Here is a 3,963-nt window from a genome sequence, read left to right as displayed (position 1 = left end):
CACACTTTGATAGTATTTATGCTAATAACAGCCACTACACGAAGTGGCTGGGGAGAGGGAAGTCTGGGCTTCCCTGCTTAGGCTGCTGCCCCCGCGACCCGACCTCGGATAAGCGGAAGAAGATGGATGGATGGATGGAACAGCCACTAGAAAGCACACTTTGATAGTATTTATGCTAATAACAGCCACTAGAAGGCACACTTTGACAATATTTATGGTAATAACAGCCACTAGATGGCACACTGATAGTATTTATGGTAATAACAGCCACTAGATGGCACACTTTTGATAGTATTTATTCTAATAACAGCCACAAGATGGCACACTTTGATAGTATTTAAGCTAATAACAGCCACTATGTGGAACACTTTGATAGTATTTATGCTGATAACAGCCACTAGATGGCACACTTTGATCGTGTATGAAGAGAGTATGGCCAACTCGGTGTCAAGCGATCTCCTTAATGATTGGTCAAAAGGCACTCAGGTGACTTCAGGGTGCCATGATGGCGTAGCGCTACATGGAGCTGTTTCACCCGTGATAATTGTGGAAAGCTTTTACATTGTTTTCCCAAAAACCCTGAAAGAAGACAAGTATGGGAAGTGACACAACACAACACAACGCCTGTGTTTTGTTCAGGACAGAACACACAGAAGCTAATACAAACAATAATGAAAGAAAATCAATTAAAGTGATGGTTTGACAAAAACAGACTATATTTGAACCTCAGTAAAACTAAAATAATGCAATTCAGTAGCAACAGAAGAGAAATTCAAACACAAATACAAATAGACGGACATTGAATGAGTAAATTAAAACAATGGGTGTAATAATATAGATGAGAAAATGAACTGGACATTTCATAAAAAATACTACATGAAGTGGCAAGAAATACGTCAATAATGAATAAAGCAAAATATGTTCTGGACCGGTTGATTGGCAACACTAAATTGGCCCTAGTGTGTGAATGTGAGTGTGAATGGTGTCTGTCTATATGTGTCGGCCCTGCGATGAGGTGGCGACTTGTCCAGGGTGTACCTCGCCTTCTGCCCGATTGTAGCTGAGATAGGCTCCAGCGCCCCCCGCGACCCCAAAGGGAATAAGCGGTAGAAAATGGATGGATGGATGTTCTGGACCAGTTCGCTTACCAGTGTTAATATATCTGAGTTATTGTGCAGAATAATGGGAAAATAACTACAAAAGTACACTTATTCATTTACCATGTTACAAAATAGAAAGATCAGTCAGTAATACATGATGAGTGACACATGCAGTGACTACAAATACATTGGAGGCAGACACTACATAATTCATACAAAATTCACACTTTCTCTGTGACTGTTGGTCCAAAAATAGTAATGATTTTGAGCAAAATGAGGGTAACATGTTATTTCTTTGGGTCGTTTTGTGTACTTTTTAAAAATTGTTTTTTGCGCCGTCAGGTGCGTGTTAGAGTGCTTGCTGGACACGAAACACTGCAGGGATGTAGTAGCGCAGTGCGTCAAATAGGGCCACTAATTCATACTTTCACGAAATAAAAGCATGTTTTATTGTAAGTTAATGAGCTGGACTAGGTTTAACATTATATATAAACATATTATTTTGGTTTACTTCGTCAGAAAAACTAATGTCAAAACTACAGCAATTGCATGCATCTGGGCACAGCCGCACACGTCCTTGGTAGCAGTCATGGCGCCTGTCGTTCAGTTGACTATACTCTCTTTATACACCACTCTGGTATTTATGCTAATAACAGCCACTAGATGGCACACTTTAATAGTACTTATCAGAGCCGTGTATAGAGGGAGTATGGCCAACTCAGTTTCAGAGATGGTAGCAAACATGGCGCCCTGTATACTTGCGCACAGCTTTAGACCAATCAGAGAAAGTATGGCCGGAGTATCTCCTAAACTACAGGGCGCCATGTTTGCTACCAACTTTGAAACCCATCCATCCCTCCATCCATCTTCTACCGCTTTTTCCCTTTCGGCGTCGCGGGGGGTGCTGGAGCCTATCTCAGCTGCAATCAGGCGGAAGGAGGGGTACACCCTGGACAAGTCGCCACCTCATCATCGGGCCAACACAGATAGACTGACAACATTCACACACTAGGGACCAGCTAGTGTTGCCAATCAACCTACAACTTTGAAACCGAGTCTAGTATCTATGCCAACAGCCTAACGGCCACTAGATGGCCCACTTAGATAATATCCATGTTAATAACAGCCTTTAGAGGGCGCACTTGTTTATGCTAATAACACATTTTACTGTAACTATGCTGCAACATTGTCACTATCAGCGTAAAGTTAAGTAATCATGTCATTTTTTTAGTGTCCACATGCACTTTCTAGTTTTGTGCGTAAATAAACTAACCCAACACTTCTTAGCGATGCAGTGTACTTCACAAAAGTAAACATGAATAAGACATATAAAAAAACATCATAATATGCATCATTTAAACAAATATTTCATATGGTCCTTTGTTGCTGTCCATGGTGCTGAAAAACATAATATGCATCATTTAAAAAACTGTCAGCGTTCATTTGTTGCTGTCCATGGTGCTGAAACTCACAGCCCCTCAAATGAGCTCCAAAAAGTCCACGCTTGATCACGTCGCGCGTCTGTTGGTGAGCTGTGACCTCATGAAGGCGTGGCAGCCAATAAAGGAGCACCCAGGTCGGCAATAAACTAAAACGCAACATGTGATGAGGATGACGTCACTGGTGCACTGTGACGGCTACTACTAAATGGAGGCTGCAGGAAATGAGGGCACAAAAAGACGCTGCTGCTTGCACCGCCTGGACACACACACACACACACACCCACACACACCCACACACACCCTGGTGGGATTGTTTTCACTTTGGAAGGACGTGTTCTTTATTTGCACCCAGGACTCGTTTGGTAAGTTCATATTTCGTAACTTTAATAATAACACTGTTTAGAAAAATGTTTGTTTTTGCTTCAAACATTTGATAGTGCGAAAATACATGGATGTATTTGGTGAACTTGCACAATCTGACATCAAAATACATGAACTGCATGCAAGATCATTTTTTTGTTGTACTTGTCAGAGGCATTCATTGAATATGTTTGTAGTTCATTGTTGCATTTTGAAAATGTCTACAATTAGAACTAGAGAAATGGTCTTCACGAGCTGAGTTTGAGTATCTCACCAAAGGGTCGAATAATATTTGCTTAAACTCTCAGTACATATATAGTATATTAATGTGTCAATGTGCACATCAGACCATATGCATCTATTTAATGAAACATTAGCATAATAACAACCACACTGTTTGAAGTGAACTATATTTATAAAGCGAGAAAGGCATTATTGACATGTTTAAAGCTACATTTACACCAGTGTGGGTGGGTCAAGTGTCTTGCACAACGGCAGTGACTGGATTTGAACCAGGAACCCTCAAGTTTCTGGATGGCTGCTCTACCATCCGAGCCATGAAACATTGCCGGTCAAAGTAGCTCCAATAGTGGAAAAAACCTGCACTAGAAATAAATGCAAACTAAAAATACAAGATGCAGATGAACAATATGTTTTGTCTTTGATTTTTGGAATAGAAAAGATGAGTTGTGCTTACCAACATTTATTAAATCCTGCATGGCAAAACAAGCGTCGTATCTTTGTTTAGGTTAAAGTACAGTCAAGCTCTAAAAATGAGCATTAGAAAAATAAGTAACTCTCTGACATTTTTATTGTGTTAGAAGGTTGCAGGGAGAGCTGTCAAAATGAACGAGTTATCTCATGTGATTAACCACAAAAATCATCGCATTAATCACAAACACACTTGGATTAATCATACAAGCTATTTCACCTTAAGTGCTCTATGTCAGAAGAAAAATGAGTAAGGAGACTCCAAAATAAATCCTGACATAACTTTAATAAAAGTCTTAAATAAATGACATTTAAGTCAAACCTTTAAAAGCCTTCCTGGGTGACATTCT

General features: G+C 40.0%; 1 protein-coding gene across 2 annotated transcripts in view; it reads left to right on the top strand.

Moving 5' to 3' along the window:
* The first annotated feature begins 2,794 nt into the window (after positions 1 to 2,794).
* Positions 2,795 to 3,963, top strand: part of ucn3l (urocortin 3, like) — a 3,274-nt gene continuing 2,105 nt past the window's right edge. The window contains exon 1 of one of the 2 annotated variants that reach the window (XM_062066829.1): positions 2,795 to 2,904. The gene's annotated coding sequence lies outside the window, so the exon portion shown is untranslated. The remainder of the gene's footprint in view (positions 2,905 to 3,963) is intronic. The other variant, XM_062066830.1, reaches the window with a different exon arrangement.

The sequence above is a fragment of the Entelurus aequoreus genome, linkage group LG12 (assembly GCF_033978785.1).
Source record: "Entelurus aequoreus isolate RoL-2023_Sb linkage group LG12, RoL_Eaeq_v1.1, whole genome shotgun sequence".
Taxonomy (NCBI): Eukaryota; Metazoa; Chordata; class Actinopteri; order Syngnathiformes; family Syngnathidae; genus Entelurus; species Entelurus aequoreus.
The sequence above is the reverse complement of the archived record's forward strand: the minus strand, read 5'-3'. Positions and strand labels throughout refer to the sequence as shown.